At 36.5% G+C, this 24,188-nt stretch overlaps 1 long non-coding RNA gene across 1 annotated transcript in view; it reads left to right on the top strand.

Moving 5' to 3' along the window:
- The window catches only part of LOC122685590, a 402,095-nt gene that overhangs the window by 216,705 nt on the left and 161,202 nt on the right, over window positions 1-24,188 (top strand). The gene's annotated exons all lie outside the window — the stretch shown is intronic.

Below are 24,188 nucleotides of genomic sequence, written 5' to 3'. Positions count from 1 at the left end.
GAGTTAGACACGACTGAAGCGACTCAGCAGCAGCAGCAGCATATGTTTGAACTAATAGAAAATTAAACAACTAAAAATTATTTTCTTAAAGTTCAAGAAATTACTCCTAGGGTACACTGGCCAGTTTCTATCTTGCTGTCTGGGTCCTGCTGAGATCAGCACGGTTGGATCTAAAGATCAATACAATTCTCCTTTTGTATCAGTTCTCCAATCACTTTCCCTCTGTGTCGAGGTCATTACCTTAGAAGCCCCTCATTAGCCCCTAGGCCACCTTCTCTACCCTCATCAAGCACATAAGCACTCTCACATAAGCACCTTATATCACAGGAAGCTGAGGGAAGCACATTCACAGGAGCCTTCAACTCGTCACAAAAATACAGGGATAACTACCAATGTGTTCTATGGTTAACTTCAGATCCATTCTCATTACTGAATAGGTAGGTCAGAGATGACTAATTGGTTTCAACTCACAGGCAATGCTGATCCGCTAGTAGTTTCTTGGAGGAGCTCTGTGTTGAGGAAACTTACAGGTAAAAAGTATCCTTGTCCTTATTGACCATGGGTAGAGGGTGATGTCATTGTTATATATTATCGATGGTGGCATAAGAAAGTCAGGTGTGACCAGAATACTGCTTCACACATGTAGGAGTATCCTCTTCTTTATTCTAATTCTACGAATCTGGTCCCCATGTGCACCTAGATTGACCACATCACACCAAGTTTTTCCTTGCTCCATACTCATTTGTAAATCAGTCTTTAGAATTGGTTTGAATTCATTCAGAATTCAGTCTTTAAATTACAAATGTTTGCTGCTTCAAACATACACTATTCCTGATGCTATTGTCACTGTTCCAGTTAGTTCTTTACCTCATGTTATTGTACAAAACTGTGCATATGCTGAAAAATCAAAATCTTGCTTATTTTTTAATGTAGATAGGTTCTCCTAAAGCTCTCTTTTCAAAATAGCTTTTGCAAGCTCTCTTCAAAATAGCTTTTTGACTACGTATGCTTTGTTCTGTGTAATAAAAGGTTTTATAGCCTTCCCAATTTATTATTTTAGTAACTATGGTCTGATATATACTCTTAATACATTAGTGTGAATGGTGCCTGTAAATTGTTACCTAAATTTATATAGCCACACTTTCCTTTCTTCTTTTTCTTATTTGTTTCCTCCTATCAAGCATTCTCCCTGGGCCTGAGGAGCTAACGTGTTTCCCTTGAAAGAAAATATTGCACTGGGAAGTTTGTATAGCATTCCCTGCTTAGTATAATTGGAAATATGTTGCATTCTTGTTGAATACAGGAATGTACAAACTTGAAAAATGTTCTGTAATCATTTTAATCACCAGCATATTAGAAAAAAAGTTTTTCCCATTTGATTTAATGTGACAACGACCTTTACTTTTAAGAAGTGTGTGTCACTGACAGAAACAACAAGATACTCACCCAGCAAAATGTGATTAAAGAAGCAGGAAGAGAACCTGGCTCAAACATGGAGTTCCATAGCTCATAATAGAAAACTCACAACTACTTATTACAGTAGACAAATAAGCAAATAAAAACTTGCAGATCAATTGACATTTTTAAAAATATTTCACACTTAAGCAAAGTTATTCAAGATATATCAGGGGAAAGCATCATATAGAATTATGCCATTTCAATCAAACCTTGAGAAGTAAATTGAAAAAAAAAAGAAATAGCCATATGTGAAAGAGACAACTGGGGATTTGAAAGAAATATTTTACCCCCAGCCATAAGGAGAGAATAGTCATGTCTCCCTTATTAAAGTTTTTTCCTTTTCATCACTTTCAAAGTCTTGTCCAAGTGGAACACAGAACAGTGTGTTAAGCACGTACAGCTTTCACAATCATAGATTATTTAGGGTGGCTGAGCAGATATACCACCTGTGATGATGGTTGAACACTATGCTATAATAATCTCACAGTGCCTAACTTACATATATAATAAACATAATAAATGCAATATAATCCATACTTTTTCCCCAAAGCAGCAGTCTGTTCCAAAAATTTACTTGACTTAGTAGATACCACTGTGTTCCTGTGATATGAAATGCTAATATACCTATCAAATTACAAGTCTGTATTATAAATAATTCTGATAACTTTGCTGGTAAATCCAAAATTAGTTGTATTAAAAATACAAAGAGCTTTGATTGCCTGGACTAACATAACATTTCTAATATAGCACCTTAAATGGTAAATGAGAAAGATACAAAGGAGAAGAATAATTTACATAAGTATTAAAATAAGCATGAAAGTTACAACAAGGTAATTCGGTAGATGACATAAGAAGAGACACTGTCAAAAGATATAGGGGTATCCTGATTACTCATAGATCAAAAGGAAATAATTTTGAAATTCATATAATTGCCGAGTATAATTTTATAATAATTTTTCAACATTTTTTCTTATAATCTTTTCAAATATCTGAAACATTGTTTCGGGAAAAGAGATGCAGTTAAGTAGAGATGCTTTGAGATTAAGGAAATAAGTATTAATAGAACACATGAATTAATACTTTAAATTATAACTAAGAAAAAAAGCAAAGTTATAAACTAAGTACTTTTAGCAGTGTGAATAATACTCCTTTTTAAATTAATGTCTTTCATTTATGACATAGAGAAGTTTTTCATAATTTCTACAAAAGCTTTGAAAGTGACTGTACTTATTGCTTTATTTGTCAAAAGATGTTCTCAGTCATATTATATACACCTAAAATGACTCTGCTCTTTCCAAGGCATGCTTATGTGTAAAGCATAATTTTCTTTTTTTTAGACTCTCTGCTTGCACACATGTTTTGGTTTGTTTTTAGATTTTGTAAAAAACAAATAGGCATCAGTCACAAGGCTAATTTTACAAAACTTTTGTTCCTGTCTACCTGCATTCAAAATTGAAGAAACACATCAGCATTTTTTTTTAAATCCTTCTTCATCATCCTGTAAGCAACACAAAATTTTGAAGTGTTAGTGACAGCATGTTATCTGTTAGTCAAACAACTCAATAATATTGATAAAGCAGGTATTGATATAAATAACGAAACTCAAGTCCACATAGATTAAATAATATCCCAGGTCTTCAGCCAGCTATTGGTGCAGTCAGGACTGAATACAATACATTGCTTGTTTTTGTTTTTCAAGTAAGTGAAACTTTATGGTATGTAAGTAAAAACCTGTGTAGACAGCAGGCAAGCTCACAGATATTCTTGGGTCAGATGTAATAGCCTAGGTCATATGAGATCTCTGGAAATTTGGAACACAGAGCTACTCTGTGACCCTCAGTGATTTCTTTCCACCCCATTTTTCTTTGTAGCTTGGAGGCTATGTGATCCCTCAGATCCCTGCTTTTTTTCCCCCTCTAGTGAATGGCCCTGGAAAGAATCCAAGGTTTGTTGTGCTAAGTTATACAAATTGTTACTTAAAAAATATTACCAAATGTATCAATTCTGTACAATACTCAACAAAATTATTATAATGGCTTATCACAATGCTTCTATTGTCTTTATTACTAATAATTTGGGAGTTTCATATTATGTGCAGCATTTCTCAGAAAGGACAAACTTCATTTTATACTGTATATAAATTTTTGAGTCATGATCTATAGCACATTGGTTGAAAAGCCAAACTCTGAAGTCAGTTCTACCATTAGTATGAATTTGCGTTAAGTCACCTGACCTCTCTGAATTTAGGTTCCACAACTATGGAAATCATTAATTATGAGTGTCATGTCACTCAATTGATGTAAAGAACTTAAAACATGTCCCAGCCTATAATTATTACCCAATATATATCAATACTCTTTATTTTGCTAATGTTATATTTCTAGTTGAATTTTATCTTTATGCTGCACAAACTCTCAGTCTTTCACAATCCCCTTCATTCTCACCGTTGGAAATTTAATATCTCTGAGTAATGCATGTGTGTGCTCAATCGCTTAATCATGTTTTTCTCTTTGCAACCCTATGGACTGTAGCCTGCCAGGCTCCTCTGTCCATGGAATTTTCCAGGCAAGAATACTGGAGTGAGTTCCCATTTCCTTCTCCAGGGGATCTTCCCAACTCAGGGATGGAACGTGTGTCCTCATGCACCTCCTGCATTGGCAGGCGGACTCTTTACCACTGGGCAATGTGAGAAAACATTGAGTGATATACTAGCTTTAAATTATAGGACAGTTGAGAGATAACGTCTTTTGTTGAAAATGAAAGTGTTAGTTACTCAGTCTTGTCCGACTCTTTTTTACCCCATGCTGTAACCTACCAGGCTCCTCTGTCCATGGAATTCTCCAGGCAAGAATTCTGGAGTGGGTTGCCATTTCCTCCTCCAGGGGATCTTGCTGACACAGGGATTGAATCCAGGTCTCCTGTTTTGCAGGCAGACTCTTTACCGACTGAGCCACCAGGGAATCCTAGCTTTTCCAATGTTTTCCAATGTTTTTTCAAAACATTGTATTTCTTCCTCCAAAATATTTTTGCTCCATATAATGGTTCACTGAAATGCATAATACTCTGACTTACTTTTAGGAGTTCAATTATGTAAGAATTATCTATATGTTTCTGATATAATTATCAGAAGCACAGATAAAGCAAATTGTTTTCATGTCAGCCTATGTTTGCAAGATTTATCAGATTGAATTTTACAGAGTTTGAATTTTGCCAAGCACAATTCACAGTGACTTTCTAGGTTGAGTGTTTCTAAAATGATGCCTAAAGTTCTCATTTGATATTCCCATTCCTATAATTATATTCCTCCATGCCAAAGGCTACATATATTGTTGCATGCATATAAAACAAATAACATTATATAAAACATAACCTCTTCAAAATCTCCTCCAGACCCTTGGCATTGTATTAATACTTTATAACTTATCATGTAAAGGGTAGATCTGAAGCAAGTGGTGGTTTCACTATTCAAACATTAACTTATGTTTTACCTACTTTTATTGTAAGTCCTCAGTGAACGCAAAGGGAATCTATGTTCTTGGCTTACAACAAATCTAAAGTTTGAAGGTAGAACTTGGGAGCCAAATCTTCCTTGGTCTTAGGCAAATTATTTAACATTCCTCAGTGTCCATTTTCTTGTTTAAAAAATATATATCGTATGTGTATATAATAGATATATGTTTGCAATATATACATGTGTATATGTATATACACACATAAATTTGACAAATACCAAATTTGATGTACAGGTATACACACATATGTGTGACACATATTTGATATATAGCAAATGTTTATACAGTATGTATGCAAATGGCAAATATATGTACACATGTAAAATTGATATATGTGTATATATATTTAAATGTAGATGAATGTTGCATTTATTTTATACAAAATATATGAATGTGTGGATATTTATATATGTGTGTACTTATATATGTGTACAGGTATATGTATATATATGTGTGTGTCTATATACACACACAGAAGCATGAAGGCTTGTTATAAGTAAAGTGCCTAGTATAAAACTGACATGTATGAGGATCTTACTCAATGTTATTAATAGACTTAAAATACAACCTTACTCATCTTAGTCATCGTAAAGTCATGTATGGATACACACATCTTAGTCATTTATGGATGTGAGAACTGGACCACAAAGAAAGCTGAGCACTGAAGAATTGATGCTTTTGAACTGTGGCATTGGAGAAGACTCTAGAGAGTCCCTTAGATGGCAAGGAATTCAAACCTGTCAATCTTAAAGGAAATCAGTCTTGACTATTCATTGGAAGGAATGATGTTGAAGCTGAAACTCCAATACTTTGGCCACCTGATGAGAAGAACTGACTCCACTCCTTGGAAAGACCCTGATGCTGGGAAAGATTGAAGGCAGGAGGAGAAGGGGATGACAGAGGATGAGATGGTTGAATGGCATCACTGACTCAATGGATACCGATTCTCTTTGAGCAAGCTCTGGGAGTTGGTGATGGACACAGAATCCTGGCATACTGCAGTTCATGGGGTCGCAAAGGGTTGGACACGACTGAGTGACTGAACTAAACTGAAGATGCAACCAGGAAAAACAATACTGTAAAACTCTTTGAAGAACAAGATATCCAGACTCTTATACACAGCAGAGAGGAAAAATCATACATTTTCTATAAAGACATTCTTCTAAAAGCCAAAATTTCAAGGGCATTTTATATCTTTGCTAGGATGTTCTACAAGTCTCATGAGTATGACATTGACTTAGTCCAAATGTAATGACATGAAAAATCAATGAGATCTTCAAGGTTGGGAACTATATGAATCAGAAGATTGATGCTAGTATTGATGCATTCTCACGCTTAAGATTTTAATAATGAAATGAATTGAAATTATTTCAGCATCATCAACCTACCCTGAAAGCTGATATGAGTGATATTTAACACATTTGTAACATCATATCCTCTCAAAGTCTTGGCAGCGTGAAAACTTTAATACGAGCCTTTACCTTTGCCTGACACACTCTTGCCCCGATATCACCTTGCTCTGCCTCTCACGATCAGGTATGAGCTGATATCGCCTCCTCAGAGAGTGCTTTCCTGAATACACTGTCAAAAATTGCACACCCATCACTCTATCTCTGTAACCTGAGTTTCTTTTTTTGCTCATAATTCATCACGGCCTGACATTTATATCATGTCTTTTGTTTATTTACTGTACAGAAGACTGATAAGTGTAGGGAACAGAGCTTTCTCTGCTTCACACATTGCCAAGAGTAGAATGGTTGGAAGATAGCCAAATTCCAAGCAGGTCCTTAGTAATAATAATAATAAAAAAGTTAAATGAATGTTGACTTTCTGGAATGAGAATAAAGTTGTAAAGTTAAAACACATGCATGGGCTTCCCAAGTGTTGTAGTGGTAAAGATTTTGCCTGCCAATGCGAGAGCCATGGGTTCAATCCCTGGGCTGGGGAGATCTCCTGGAGAAGGAAATGGCAATCTGCTCCAGTATTCTTGCCTGGAAAATTCCATGGACAGAGTAACCTGTTGGGCTACAATGCATGAGGTTGCAAAAAGTCCGACACAACTGTGCACGCACGCAAAGCATATATAGTATGGATGTTAGAAGAAAAACAAAGTGTGTGTGGTGGGAGGAAGTGGAGGGTGATGTAGGATGTGTATCACACAAATGTAAACAATAGTATGTTTCCTGATTTACCAGAAAGTTTTATTTACATGTAAGAAAATGTAGTCATGCACAAAATTTAATGAGTTTTTTGACAAATTTATGCAACCATAAGGCCACTTCCCTACCAAACATACAAGGCTTCTCTCAGCCTAAAAAGTTTTATTATTCACCTCTTGCATTTAACACTCCCCATCCCCTGAACCAGTTAGATAATACTGATTTGATTCTGTCATTTTAGATTATTTCTTTATTTTAGATTTTTTGACACTTATAAAATTCATGTTAATATAATCATACTGTCTGCATTGTACTCTCTGGAAGCTGATCTTTCGTTCAGCTCTTTTTCATTTTCTCTAAATGGTGTTGCTTGTAACATTATTTTGTTACTTTTCATTGATGAGTAGTATTTCATTCTATGAAATATACCACAATATATTAACATTTAATGATGGACATTTGTATTGCTTTCCTCTTTTGATTATTATGAATAAAGCTGCTAAGAACATGAATATCTTTGTAGACATGTATATTTTTTATTCTTTTACATGAAATTCCTGAGTGAAAATAGGTGGATGCTGAATTTTATAGAAAACAGTCAAACTGTTTTCCAAAGTGGTCTAATATTTTTGTACCTCCATGAGCCATATATGAGAATTTCAGATTCCCTAGATGTCAGAAACAATTGGCATTGTCAATCTATTTAACTCTGGCCATTCAATTGTGTATGAAATGCTATTTCATGTTATACTGTTTTAAATATGTATATCACTGATGCTAAACTTTTCATGTGATTATCATAATATATCTTACTTTGGCAAGGTATTATTCAAGTATTATATCTGTTTTTCATATTTGGATAGTTTTTCTTTGAATTATGGAACTATCAGTTCAGTTCATTCCAGATGCTCAGTCATGTCTGATTCTTTGCAACCTCATGGACTGCAGCACGCCAGGCTTCCACGTCCATCACCAGCTTCTAGACCTTAAACTCATGTCAATCAGTCTGTGATGCCATCCAACCATCTCATCTTCTGTTGTCCCCTTCCTCTCCTGCCTGCAATCTTTCCCAGCATCAGAGTCTTTTCCAGTGAGTTGGTTCTTTGCATCAGGTGGCCAAAGTATTGGAGTTTCAGCTTCAGCATCAGTCCTTTCAAAGAATACTCAGGACTGATCTCCTTTAGGATGGACTGGTTGGATCTCCTTGCAGTCCAAGGGACTCTCAAGAGCCTTCTCCAACACCACAGTTCAAAAGCATCAATTCTTCACTGCTCAACTTTCTTTATAGTGCAACTCTCACATCCATAGATGACTACTGGAAAAACCATAAATTTGACTAGACGGATATTTGTTGGCAAAGTGATGTCTCTGCTTTTTAATATGCTGTCTAGGTTAGTCACAGCTTTTCTTCCAAGGAGCAAGTGTCTTTTAATTTCTTGACTGCAGTGATTTTGGAGCCCCCCCAAAAAATAAAATAAAATATAGTCTCTCACTGTTTCCATTGTTTCCCCATCTATTTGCCATGAAGTGATGGGACCAGATGCCATGATCTTCATTATCTGAATGTTGAGCTTTAAGCCAACTTTTTCACTCTCCTCTTTCACTTTCATCAAGAGACTCTTAAGTTCTTATTCGCGTTCTGCCATAAGGGTGGTGTCATCTGCATATCTGAGGTTACTGATATTTCTCCCAGCAGTCTTGATTCCAGCTTGTGCTTCATCCAGTCCAGCATTTCTCATGATGTACTCTGCGTATAAGTTAAATAAGCAGGGTGACAATATACAGCCTTGACCTACTCCTTTCCCTATTTGGAACCCGTCTGTTGTTCCATGTCCAGTTCTAACTGTTGTTTATTGACCTGCATACAGATTTCTCAGGAGGCAGGTCAGGTGGTCTGGTATTCCCATCTCTTTCAGAATTTTCCACAGTTTGTTGTGATCTATACAGTCAAAGGCTTTGGCATAGTCAATTATGCAGGAGTAGATGTTTTTCTGGAATTATCTTGTTCAATGATCCAGCAGATGTTAGCAATTTGATTTCTGTTTCCTCTGCCTTTTCTAAATCCAGCTTGAACATCTGGAAGTTCATGATTCACGTACTGTTGAAGCTTGGCTTGAGGAATTTTAAGCTCTACTTTCCTAGTGTGTGAGATGAGTGCAATTGTGCGGTTGTTTGAACATTCTCTGGCATTGCCTTTCTTTTGGATTGGAATGAAAGCTGACCTTTTCCAGTCCTGTGGCCACTGATGAGTTTTCCAAATTTCCTGGCATATTTTGTGCAGCACTTTCACAGCATTGTCTTTTAGAATTTGAAAGAGCTCAACTGGAATTCCATTACCTCTGCTAGCTTTGTTCACAGCGATGCTTCCTAAGGCCCACTTGACTTCACATTCCAGGAGTCTGGCTCTAGGTGAATGATCACACTATTGTGGTTATCTGGGTCATGAATATCTTTTTTGTATAGTTCTTCTGTGTATTCTTGCCACCTCTTAATATCTTCTGCTTCTGTTAGGTCCATACCATTTCTTTCCTTTTAGTGTTCATCTTTGCATGAAATATTCCCTTGGTAGCTCTAATTTTCTTGAAGATATCTCTAGTCTTTCTGATTCTATGGAACTATAAAATTTCTAAAAATATTTTAAATGTGCAGTCTTGTCAAACAAGCATATTGGGAATATTTTTCCAAGCCTATGTTTTACCTTTCAATTTTATGAGACTTATTTTTCAAAAAATTCAGAAGATTTAAATAGTCATGAAATCTAGCTTATCAGTTTTTCTTTTATGGTCCTTGTGTTTTGACTATTATCTATAAATCTGGGCAAATCTCAAGTTTGTAAAGTTTTTCATTTTTCTCTATGTTTTAGATCTTACGTTTATTTATTACTATGTTTTCTATTAAAGTATAGTTGATTTATAATACATTAGTTTCAGCTGTATAACATAATGGTTCACAATAGTTGTATAGCTTATACCCCATTTAAAGTTATTACAAAAAAAGGCAATATTCCCCTCTGCTGTACAATGTAGCCTTTTGGTTGTTTATGTTATAAATAGTAGTTTGTATCTGTTAACCTCCTACCCCCTTCTTGCCCGTCTCATATCCTCTCCCCACTGGTAACCACTAATTTGTTCTGTGCATCTGTGAGTCTGTTTCTGTTTTGTTACATAAGTTTATTTATTTTACTTTTTTTTAGATTCCACATATATGTTATAGCATAGAATATTTGTCTTTTTCTATTTGACATTTCACTAAGCGTAATACCTTAAAGGTCCATCCAGATTGTTGCAAATGGCAGAATTTCATTCTTGTTTTATGCCCAACTAATATTCCATTGTATATATACTACACCTTCTTTATCCATTCATTTATTGATGAACACTTAGATTATCTTCATATTTTGGCTATTGTAGATAATGCTTATCTGAAAATTGTGGTGCTTGTATCTTTTTGAATTAGTATTTTCATTTTCTTGGGATATATACCCAGGAGGAAAATTGCTGAATCATAAGGTAGTTCTCTTTTTAGGTTTTTGGAACCTCCATGCTATTTTCATAGTGACGGCACGAAGTTACATCCCACCAACTGTCCCTTTTGCCCACATTCTTGCCAACATTTGTTACTTGTTAACTTTTTGGTGATAGCCATTTTGACATATGTGAGTTTTGATTTGCATTTCTATGATGGTTAGGGATGAGTCTCTCAGTACATGCGTAGCCCACTTTTTAGTTAACTCAAAGATAAATTCTTCACAATCCAAGCCTCAACTCCCTCCGACTGGTACCCTGATCTCACAAATCTTTTATTTCAGCTGCTTCGGATACTCAAAGCTCTAGGCTCTGCTTTCAGGTCAGAGGGATCATGGTGTTTCTCTTAGGCTCATATTCTCTGCAAAAACAAATGGAAAATTGTGCTAAGGTACAAAGATTGTCTGCCTCAGCTTGTGAGTTTTCCTTTTTTGGAAATTCCAGTCTCAAGTTTCCTTTTATTAAATGCCTGAAAACAATTGCCTTATTTATTTGTCTGGCTTTTTTTTCTTTTGGTAGGAGGGTTAATTTCATACCTGTTATCCTATACTGTCTGGTAGATGAAGCTTCCATTAACATGTTAATTTCTCAAAATTGTTAATATTTCCATTTTTTAGCACTAAAATAAAAATAAAATAGACTAATAAACAGTCATGTAATGCTCAAGTTATTTATGCATCTATAAAAGAAGTATAACTTTTAATATTTGGTTAAATGTTTACTGTTAAGCATAAAATAATTTATTTCATTTTGACAACATATTCTACTAGAGAGTTTAATTATATCAATTTTATTTCTTATAAAATGCTATAGATATTACCCAGAATCATTTGAAATTATAAGTGATAACAAAAAATAACATATAAATACTGACAAAATTAAAGAATTAAAATTGTTTTTGCTATGTATGGTTTACATATGCCTATAGTAATTCTCCACTATGGTGACTCAAATATTAAAGAATCTACCTGCAGTGCAGGAGACCTGCATTCTATCCCTGGATCAGAATTATTTCCTGGAGATGGGAATGGCTACAAATTCCAATATTCTTGCTTGGGGAATTCCATGGACAGAGGTGCCTTGTGGGCTACAGTCCATGGAGCTGCAAGAGTCGAACATGCCTGCGTGACTAACACTTTCACTTTTCATAGTAATTCCCCAGAATATCTAGAGTGTCTAGCATTGTAATCAAAACAGGAGATTATAAACAAGTTTGTAGTTTGCTTTTTACTAATGATAGTTGATTCTTTGCTATTTTTGTGCAAAGACTTATAGACTTATAGTTCAGCAGACTCATGGACTTTTAGTTCAGTAGAATATTTGCTTCTTCTGTGTTCTTAATATGGGTCAGGCAGAAATTGTTCAAAATTATATGTGTGTAAATACATATACACATACATTCTCATTTAATTCTCATGCTAACTCTGTTTCTTAATTTATTGGAGTATAATTGATTTACAGTGTTGTGTGTGTTTCAGGTGTACTGTGAAGTAAATCAGTTATACATATACATATACACACTGTTCCTTTAAAGGCTCTTTTCCCAGATAGGCCGTTACAGAATAATGAGTAGAGTCCCCTGTTCTGTAAAACAGATTCTTAATAGTTACCTATTTTACATAGAGTGATGTGCATGTGTCATCCCCGTCTCTCAGTGCATCCCTTCTCTTAGCCCCCGGTAAACATCAGCTTGTTTTCTACATCTATAACTCATTTTATGTTTTGTAACTGAGTTCACTTTGTACCCTTCAGTTCAGTTCGGTCACTCAGTCGTGTCTGACTCTTTGTGACCCCATGAACCGCAGCACGCCAGGCCTCCCTATCCATCACCAGCTCCCAGAGTCCACCCAGACCCATGTCCATTTAGTCGGTGATGCCATCCAACCATCTCATCTTCTGTCGTCCCCTTCTCCTCCTGCCCTCAATCTTTCCCAGCATCAGGGTCTTTTCCAAGGAGTCAGCTCTTTGCATCAGGTCGCCAAAGTATTAGAGTTTCAGCTTCAACATCAGTCCTTCCAATGAACACCCAGGACTAATCTCCTTTAGGATGGACTGGTTGGATCTCCTCGCAGTTCAAGTGACTCTCAGGAGTCTTCTCCAACACCATAGTTCAAAAGCATCAATATTTCAGCACTCAGCTTTCTTCACAGTCCAACTCTCACATCCATCCATGACCACTGGAAAACCCATAGCCTTCACTAGACGGACCTTTGTTGGCAAAGTATTGTCTCTGCTTTTTAATATGCTATCTAGGTTGGTCATAACTTTCCTTCCAAGGAGTGTCTTTTAATTGCATGGCTGCAATCACCATCTGCAGTGATTTTGGAGCCCAGAAAAATAAAGTCAGCCACTGTTTCCATTGTATCCCCATCTATTTGCTGTAAAGTGATGGGACTGGATGCCATGATCTTAGTTTTCTGAATGTTGAGCTTTAAGCCAACTTTTTCACTCTCCTCGTTCACTTTCATCAAGACAGTCTTTAGTTCTTCTTCACTTTCTGCCATAAGGGTGGTGTCATCTGCATATCTGAGGTTATTGATATTTCTCCTGGCAATCTTGATTGCAGCTTGTGCTTCCTCCAGCCCAGCGTTTCTCATGATATACTCTGCATATAAGTTAAATAAGTAGGGTGACAATATACAGCCTTGACATATTCCTTTTCCTATTTGGAACCAGTCTATTCCATGTCCAGTTCTAACTGTTGCTTCCTGACCTACATACAGGTTTCTCAAGAGGCAGGTCAGGTGTTCTGGTATTTCCATCTCTTGAAGAATTTTCCACAGTTTATTGTGATCCACACAGTCAAAGGCTTTGGCATAGTCAATAAAGCAGAAATGGAAGTTTTTCTGGAACTCTCTTGCTTTTTCAATGATCCTGCAGATGTTGGCAATTTGATCTCTGGTTCCTATGCCTTTTCTAAAACCAGCTTGAACATCTGGAAGTTCACGGTTCACATGTTGCTAAAGCCTGGTTTGGAGAATTTTAAGCATTACTTTACTAGTGTGTGAGATGAGTGCAATTGTGCATTTCCATATATAAGTGATATCACAGGATACTTGTTTTTCTCTGTCTGACTTACATCACTCAGTATGAGAATTTTTAGGTCCATCCATTGCTGCAAATGGCACTATCTGGTTCCTTTGTATGACTGAGTAATATTCCATCATTTATATGTACCATGTCTTTATCCATTCCTCTGCTGACGGACATTTAGGTTTCTTCCATATCCTGCCTATGGTACATAGTGCTGCATGGGGTTAATTCTCATGCTAACTCTATAAAGTCTGTATCATCATCATGCTATAGATCAAAAAATACAGATATATTCTACTAGTGTCATCTCATAGCACTGTGATTCTTGTCACAAAAGCTTGGTTCTCATAAAACACTGTATATCACTTTTTGTACAATAAACTACTAACTTAGACTCATTATTATGCATTTCTTTGGCACTGAAGGCATAAGGGAAACCAAAAAGAAAAGGGAAATTGCATTGAATTTAATCCACATGACTTGATAATATTGCCTGTCTTTGTTAAAAATCATATTTCACCTTTCCAATTTTTAACAGTCTGTTAAGTACAATTGTATTTTTCTCTGCATTTTATTTTGAGCTACAGTGAAAAACTTGCTACACGTGAAGGTGGTGTTGCTGTCTCTTTCTCCACTCCATATCCACATCAACCAAAAAACAAATTCATATAATCATAGAGTTACACTCTATTCTCTTTCCCTGCCTCCTACCCTATCCCCAGCTTCATGCCCTGGAAATCATCTTCCTCCTGATTTAAGCTAGGTATACATAGACAACTTCAGTAAAATCCAGTCTAAAGTGCCTCAGACTAACATCCTTAACCAACTCAGTCTCTCTAATCTATGCGCTAACAGAGTAAAGCTCATGACATCTTGAACCCTAATTTTTTTAAGTCTTCTACTTGTTTGCTGATTGAATCATTTTCAAGCACTTTAATTCTATCTGCAGAAAGCTTATGTTTATTTTTTAAAGTGTAACAAGAATGCAAAATGAAACAACCCAATAAGCAGCCTACGTTCCTGCTTATGTTGCTGACACACCCTCTCACTCACAAACACAAGCATAGAATCATGTAGATTCACTCTGCTGAGCCTTTAGCTGCATCCCAATTTGTAGCTGAAGCCAAGGACTTTGGGAAGGGGCTCCTCTGAACATCTGTGTGGCGCTCCTGCTGGGCCCTCCCAATCACCAGCTGTCGGGCCCTCCGGCAATCCCAGGCTTCTGCTCTTCCCTAAAGCAATTCATATGGCCACTCTGATCCTCTCGGCTGTCTCTGATTTTAATCCCCCTTGGTCCAGGGTCTTGGAGCTTTCTACTTCTTCCAGTTATTTCCAGGTTGAAATTAAATTTATCTTCCTTGTTCTTCTATCCAGAAGTATTAGCTGTGAGGAAAACAAAATAACACATTATTTCATTTATTCTGCCAAATATTTTCTCAATAACCTTCTCACATTGATGTTATGTGAACACAGTGACACATGTGTATAAATCTTTTGAATGCTATGTATCTTTGTAGAGCCCGTGGACTATCCATGAATGAAATCGACTTGTTCATATTTAAACTCAGGTGTGGTGAGTTACTTTGAGACCAAGATTCAGTATCCAGTCTGATTTGGATCAAGTAGTTTCCATTGATTTTATAGGTACCATCCCTACCATCTCTCTCAAACCAGAGCCTTCCTTCTCATGACCTTCTTGTCACTAGCTCAGTAACCCTACTCTTGGTAAATACTCCCCTTTCTCATAATTTCAGGGTTTATCTGCCATGTGTCACTGGAATGGCTTATCATCCAAAATACTTTAATGCTTTTAGCACATGTAATACACATGATGCCTAGTAATAATTAAGGGAAGCCAGCACTTAAACCCTGGATATATCTGATTTTAAAGGCCAGCCTATATTATGTTTAATGTTGGAAAAAGGGTATATATACTTACCATTGTAAATATGCAGTAGTGTTGAACAAACAAAGTTCTCATGTTTTATGAAGAAACCAAACAAAAATCACTGTGTGTCATCCACTGATGGTAATCCTGCTTTCTTCTCAGTGGAAACCTAAATGATGGTTTAATAGCAGTTACCTTACAAAGCAGCGCACTGGGTATTCGGGGAAGACAACTGTTACTTCTTTTTGTTCTCTATTGCCCTAATTACTGGTTTTAACAATAAAGGGCAGGTTTTCATTTTAATTTCTACTAAGGGTATAATTCTCATCACTTAACAGTTTTATTTCTCTTTTAACTTTACATATACTTTCCTACCAACATTAGCCCCAGTGATAATAGCCCAAACCAGCAGTCTGCTTAGAGCTTTATGTGAGTTAAAAGAGGCTCTGGGTAAGAATCAACTCATCCTCACTTCTAGGAACTCAAATGTCATGTTTCCTGAGGGCAGGTCAGTCATATAACTTGGTAAAAATAGTAGCATATTTTAACTTGTAAATAAAGAATGCCATATGGATTTCTAGATGACTTGATTCATTTGCTTTAATGAATATCTAATATATCTCTACAATTATTTATCTCTATATTTTTTACAATATCCTAAATTCTTCTAGATTTTGATTTGAGCCATTTTCCTATCAATCCATCCCACTGACAACTACAAAAGAATCTCTCAATGTTTTCTTTCCCTAAGGCTTTGCAACTGGGAACATAATTCTCTTGAAGTATAGCCACTGCATCCTATCTTAATGTCAACAGAAAGAAGAACTTACTCTTAGAGAAATGGTAAATACAGTCCTTTGTACGTAATACCCACTTCAAACCAAGGACCAGGAGGTCAAAACATTACAGCATGTTTGTTTAAATGTCTTCAGTTCCAATAGCTAAACCACTTTTCCCAAGAGTCCATGGGCCAGAATTTCAGGGAGCAAAGCAGAAAAGACACTGAAAAAAACCTATTCACCTCTTGTAATCAAAATCTCTCCTAGTCCAGTCAAAAACCCATTTTAGAATGGGAAGTGTGAAAATAAGAATCTGAGGAAAAAACAGCCAGTTAGTTGTTCACGTCCTTCTGAAAGGTAAACTTTCTTGATGATATGTACATAACAATGCGAAGACAGAAAAATCCCGTGCTGTGTATGAAAGAGGCAACTCTTGTGGGAATTCAAAGTTGATATTCAGGGAGTGACCTATGTTTGCAATTAGTAGCCTTGTTTTACTTCCAGTTCAACCAGGAGAGAAGTGGCCTACCACATATTTGAGAAGTACATAATGTGTAGAAATCCAGGCCTCAAAATAAATGAAAATGATAAATTAATTCTACAAATAATAGAAGAAATGGACTAAAAGAGAGGGGTAGTTAGAAAAATGTTGGCAAGAATCAACAATAATGTTATGAGGCAAAAATAAATAAATAAATAAGGATGGACTGTGCCTTGGGAATATCATGTGAATAATGGGGAAGAACAAAACAGCAGTTTGGAAGTCAGACTGGAGTTGCATGCTTTTCTCGTTCTGTAGGACAGAAGGGAATGCTTCTAAGGATGCCTGAAGGGGAAGCAGATGGAAGCATAGAATGAACGCTTGAAACAAAATAAGCAAACAGTATAGAATATTAGTGTTTAAAATGAGCAATTTTTACCTAGTCCTTGCAACTTGGGTTATTTTAGCACATGCATGTCTCATTTGCCTCATCTATCAAATAAATATATATTAATGACTTTGACTAATTTCAAATAGCTTTTTTCATTGTTAATTGAATTGCGTCTTATAATGCATGTATAAAAAGACTAGCCGATGATGACTACTGAAAGTCTGTTCTTTTACCATGATGAATGGTGCATTGATGTGTTGCTATGTTGATTATTTAACTCAATGCTAGTTCACAACATGTTGATTAGTAAGCTGTGCTTCAGTAGTATTTTGTTGTTCTTGTATCTTAGAAAGTTTAGTAATGAGACTTTCTCAAAAGGAAAGGCTGAAAACATTGGTAAGTAGAATGCTGGACAGTGTTAAACCTATGGACTTCGTGATTTCAGACAATCAGGTTCGGGCTATTATTTTCAAGACTTTACAATTCACGTTGAGAAAATAACACTGCCCTATGGAATTCTGGAATCTGCCTGCAGTGCAGGAGACCAGGGTTCAATCCCTGGGTTGGGAAGTTCTTCTGGAAAAGGGAATGGCAAGCCACTCCAGTATTCTTGCCTGGAGAATTCCACAGATGGAGAAGCCTGGTGGGCTACAGTCCCTGGGGTCACAAAGAGTCAGACATGACTAAGCAACTAACACACACACACACAGAATTCTAGAATGGACCCACTAAGCAGGGGTCCACAAGAAGCCAAGTTTCAACCCAAGGTGTAGTGACCACGGAAGGGTGGGCATTGTGTGATTCCAATGCACGTGGCTGGCCAAACGGCTGCAGCACATCAGCTTGACTGAGCTTTTGACAGTCTTCTTCCTGGCAATAAGTCCCTGACTTTCCTTTTCTTGTAACATTTACTTTAGAAAACTTGCAACTGTAACAAAATCCTCAGCTCAGTTGAGAGGTAAACCTTCTGCAACCTAGAAATAGCCTTTTCAAGAACTTGGAAGCCATTTCTATGAAATATAATGATCAGTAAACATGGGACCCTTACCTCTAGCCTTTGTGGAAGGGTAGAAACCTAACTAACTTGGGCCATTTAGCAAACACAGGTGACCTAATCACATTTCCAACCTCCTCCCTAATGTCTTTTAGTCCTTTTTCAATAGTTCATCCCAGTGCTTAAAACCACTCTCATGTTTTATTTCAGCATCATTGAATTTAATCTCTTTCTCCACTGCAATACTTTTGATAAAGTCTTCCTTCTGTATTTAATCTACCCAAGTGAAGAAAAGTTATGACCAACCTAGATAGCATATTAAAAAGCAGAGACATTACTTTGCCAATAAGATCCATCTAGTCAAAGCTATGGTTTATCCAGTAGTCATGTATGGATGTGAGAGTTGGACTATAAAGAAGGTGAGTGCTGAAGAATCGATGCTTTTGAATTGTGGTGTTGGAGGAGACTCTTAAGAGTTCCTTGGACTACAAGGAGATCCAACCAGTCCATCCTAAAGGAAATCAGTCCTGAATATTCATTGGAAGGACTGATGCTGAAACTGAAACTCCAATACTTTGGCCACTTGATGTGAAGAACTTACTCATTGGAAAAGACCCTAATCCTGGGAAAGATTGAAGGCAGGAGGAGAAGGGGATGACAGAGGATGAGATGATTGGATGACATCACTGACTCAATGGACATGAGTTTGAGTAAACTCTGGGAGTTAGTGATGGACAGGGAGGTCTGGCATGTTGCAGTCCATGGGGTCACAAAGAGTTGGACATGACTGAGTGACTGAACTGAACTGAAGTGCAGTTTTTCTTTTACAGAGCTGAGAATGTGATTTATGCAGCTTCAAGTTTTGAAGACTTCCTTACCCAGATTAGTGTTTTTATTCAGTACCACCAACCTCTGCTTCCTTATTATTTTCATTTCTAATCAGTGCTGCTCAGCCCGGTTCATTTGAATCATCTGAATAGTATTTAAAAATATTCATGACTGGGCCCAACCATAGAGTCAAAATCAAATGTTCCAAGGTGAAGTTGGGGTATTGTTATTATTTAAAACTGCCCCCAGAGTATAGTAATTGATGAAACTGAGAAGTACTTTGCTGCTATCTGGCCACTAAGTTATGTCTGACTCTGCAATGCCACAACTTATAGCCTACCAGGCACCTCTGCCCATGGAACTCTCCAGGCAAAAATACTGGAGTGGGTTGCCGTTTTCTTCTTCAGGGAATCTTCCCAACCAAGGGATTGAACCCATGACTCCTGCTTAGCAGGTGGATTCTTATCCCTGAGCCACCTGGGAAGCCTGAGAAGTACTTTACCAGAGTGTGTGTATATATATATATTTTTTTTTTTTCTTTTCACACTATGCTTCTTCAAGAATGTAAAAATGAAATCAATCAGATTCTCATCTATCAAATTAAAATTGTGTGCCATTACTGGTCTATTTTTAGGTATCTTGATCCTAACCTCTATGATCACATATTTACTGACATCTAGATGTTTCTCCTATGAAGAGAGTTAATTTTGTTATGCCCAGATTTTACTAGTTTATAAATAAAAAAAAAAATCTTTAAAATCAGAAATGGGGATGGTGAAAGATATAATTGACTCTTTTTTCTAATTTGGTTGATTCGATTAATTCTTCAATCTCATCAGAAGTACTTTATTCTCTAGAACTGCTTCTGTTTACCCTAATGCTACTCATAGATGTCAGAATGGTATCACCCATGAGTTTGCTAGAACTGCACTCAGCACACACACCCATGTGTGCTGAATCAGGATGAGCCTTTAACAAGATACCCAGGTGATTCTGATGCACATTAACCTTTGTGACATACTGCTTAATCCATTGCGCAGCTTTTTGACCACTCCGCTGTGCTTCCGGAACAAACTGGGTTTCCTGTAAACCTAGCCCTTATCACAAGGAAAAGCAGCTTTGGCTTCCTTGTTTGCCCCTCTAGCTGGAAGGTAAGTTATTTGACAGTAGACTTGCACTTGTTTTTTGTATTACTGGTATCTAGCACACTCTCTGGTGTTCAGTAGGTGTTCAGTACCTCTGTTGAAGAGGCACCTTCTTAGTTATTCTTAGTTTTCCTATATATTTTTCCCTGTTTCATTTTCTCTTTCAATTCCATTTTTTAGAATCATTTATGTAATGTTATTGTATTAGGTGATATTAGTGATGTGGAATAGGTATACAATAGAGAAATAAAAAATAAGATTTTAATATCATCCCAACACTACTTTTTTTTTTTTTTTTCCTTCTAAAACCACTAACCTGTTTATATGTTTGGGTACTTGCCTTCCTGGCATAAAATTTTGAAAGCTATTTTTTTTTGTGAAGCATTTATACAGTAAACATTTCCACACTGCTATTTTTAAAACCACCCCCCCCCCCTTTTTTTTCTTTAACAACTTACCAGAGATGTATTAATGTTTCTTTTGTTACCTGGACATTATTGACTGGAGACATTTCAATATTCACTCACATAACAAAGTGCCAGCCATGGGCGTTAGTTTCTGCAAAATTCCCCCAGTCGATTATGTTAAATTGAAGTATAGTTTATTTACAATATTGTGTTAGTTTCAAATATACAGCAAAGTGATTTAGTTACATATTTATATATTTTCAGGCTATTTTCCATGATAAGTTATTACCTATATTGAATGTTGTTCCCTGTGCAGTACAGTAAATCCTTGTTGCTTATCTGTTTTATATATAGTAGTACATATCTGTTAATTTGGAACTCCTAATTTATACCATTTCTTTTCCCCTTTGGTAACCATAAATTTGTTCTTTTTTTTAAATTCTGTATATGAGTGATATCACATTCATCTTTCTCTCTCTTCACTTCATGTGATATCCTCTAGGTCCATTCATGTTGCTGCAAATGGCAATATCTTATTCTTTTTATAGCTGAGTTATACTCTCAAAAGCATATTTTAATGTCTCCTTAATTTCAATGAGCATTATAGGTTGTTTACATTAGGACCTCAGCCTCTCTGTCTAGAACTACCAGTCAATATGTAGGTAATTGCTTTAATGGCACTAGCCACTCTAGCTTGAAATATTATGCTCTGTGCTAGTTTATTGTTGGTCTCCTCCACTAGAATGTAAGCACATTAAAGGTAGCAACCTAGTCTGTCAAGTTCACTAACTGGAAGAGTTTTGGGCACATAGCTTATCAAGAAATATTTGTGGAATGAGTGATATAATGATCCACATACATGGTTTTATACTATGTTAGTCTAGGTTTTCCTGGTGCTCAGTACTGTAATTTTCAGTTAGAATTTGTACATGAATCTCAATCCTGTTTCCAAGACTCAACATATAAATGATTTTAGTAAATTCTTCTTCCCCAATTTAATATGACTGAATAAGAGCAAAATTGATCTCAGGTGACCTTGGCCGCAGTGTCTTGAAGCGGGATTTTGGTTCCTGGCCAGAGGTTGAAGTCAGGTGGTGGTAGTGGGAATGCTGAATCCTAGCTTACCCTAGACCAGTGGTCAGTGATAAGGATCGAGCCTGTATGACTTTGCAGATGAATTTTAGCAAAGAAACGGAAGTCCTAAGACAACTAAACTGTTTATTAGGAGGAAAATGTATGTAAATAGACACACAAAGGCAAGCTCAGAGAGACTGACTCCCTCCTGGAAGTTTGAATCACTTATTTTGGGGCATTTCTTCTGAGTTGCCTCTGGCCAATCATCTTGCTTTGCTTGATTCCAAGTTGCTATTGGTTTATGTCAAGATTATCCTCTGTGTGCGTGGACATGTTTTAGCCAAGATGGATTCTAGCAAAAAGGTCTATGAGTAGTTTGACATCACTTCCTTTTTGACCTTCAAGAAGCCTTTCTGCACATGTGTAGTCAAAAAGGTCTCCTTGACTTGGAGAATGAGCAATGTGTGGTCTTTTATCTCTTAATCTGGGCAGGACTCAGCTCCTCTTTCACTTCTGTATTTTGGAGTAACTGTCCACAGGGGACAAACTCTAGCTGCTCAGTCTGGGGCCATCTAGCTCTTGCCTCAAAGCCACTATGATAATAAGAACCAGAGAGAAAACAAGGAGTTAGATTTGCATGAAATAATCTAAGGGTCATAAGCACTAGGGAAGTATCTCCTCATTTTCTCTTTCTCACTTTCTCCACTATCTCCTTTGACTGAGAATATGCACCATTTGTTAAGGCAAAATATAAGGTGTACATGGGGTTTCCCCGGTGACTCAGTGTTAAAGAATTTCCTGCCAAGGAGGAGGCATGGGTTCAATCCCTGGGTCACGAAGATCCCCTGGAGAAGGAGATGGCAACCCACCCCAGTATTCTTGGCTGGGAAATCCCATGGACAGAGGACCCTGGCAGGCTGCTGTCCATTGGATCACAAACAGTCAGACACTGTAGCAGAACAGCATAAGGTAAATATGCCTTCTAGGAATTCATCATGATAAGACAAAGAATTTGCGTTTTAAGGGATGAGCATCTGGGAATAGAGTACCTGGAAAAATGCTAGCGATTTTCAGGTCGAGCTATCTCCTTAAATACATTTCTATGGTTCATTAATTTTATAACATTTTTTTTTCATTTTGTCATATCAAAATATATGAGTTCAGTACCTGCAGAAGCTTCTGCTTTATAAAGAACTAAACATCCTCATAAGGATGTTTTCTGAAGTTTAAAAAAATAAGGTTAAACTGATTCATGTGGATTATAACAGCATGCCAGAGCATCATTTATGTATCTCTAGCAAAATTCCTGGAATGTAAACTATTCAGTCCTTTTGGACTAAGATGGCTAATGCAATTTGTATCAGCAATTTTAAATAAAAAAAAATATTATGTTTGATAATGAGATGATTTGGATAGTAAAATACATTCAACTGAATATGACACATATACATACACATTTTAAACTTATTATAGACTAAAGCACTTATTTGTAGAGTTTCTAAACCATAGGTTTAAAATAAATAAATTATAGATAAATATGTAGTTGGCAGTAATATGTGCATCATGTCTGATTCCACTTTGTATAAAACCACTGGAACATTTCAGAGGTCATTCTTGATTGCATTTTCCTAGTATGTACACAGAAACCATGAAAGCATAACTTTGTAGGTAACAGGTGAGGTCATGCCTAAGGCTAAATTCTGATGAACTCTGACTTTTGGATTGAAATAAAGAGGCAAGGTCTATGAGTTGAAACTCAATCTGTAGCTTAGTCTCATTTTAGATTCAGTAGTGAAGACGTAATCAAGTGCTAGCTTGCACACTCAACCCCTTAATTGTATAGATGATTGCAGTCCCTTATATATACGTGTGTGTGTGTGTGTGTGTGAGTCACTCAGTCCTGTCCTACTCTTTCCAACACCTTAGACTGTAGCTGGCAAGGCTCCTCTGTCCCTAGAATTCTCCAGGCAAGACTACTGGAGTGGGTTGCCATTCCCTTCTCCAGTATATATACATATTGAAATATAAAGAATAAAGAATTTTTTGTATTGAATTAATTAACAATTGAAAATATACTAGGATTAATAGTCTCCTTGTTACATCAATATATACAATTGATCTTAATTTCCTGAAATCTAGTTATTGTAACTCTCTATTCCCACTACGAGGCTCTAAAATTTTTAAAAAGCTAGTTAAAAATAAAAGACTTTCTAATCCAGGAAGAGAAAGATGAAGACATAAGACTAAAAGAGACTAGAAAATTTGATATCCTCTTACAGTGATGTATAATAATAAATACTGTAGCTTCAGGATATAAATTCACAGGACCCCCTTCTAAGGGCTATGAGAAAGAATTCTTTTGGCACAATCTCTGTCTTTAGAACTTCACACCTCAAGACAAACACAGAAATGAAATTAAATACGGAAAAGACATAGCAGCTGCAGAATAAAAATGTTCAATAATTGCATAAATAAACAGACATGTGATACCTTTGGGTCAAAAGAGAAAAGAAGA

Source organism: Cervus elaphus, chromosome 28 (genome assembly GCF_910594005.1).
Source record: "Cervus elaphus chromosome 28, mCerEla1.1, whole genome shotgun sequence".
In the NCBI taxonomy this organism is placed as follows: domain Eukaryota; kingdom Metazoa; phylum Chordata; class Mammalia; order Artiodactyla; family Cervidae; genus Cervus; species Cervus elaphus.
The sequence above is the reverse complement of the archived record's forward strand: the minus strand, read 5'-3'. Positions and strand labels throughout refer to the sequence as shown.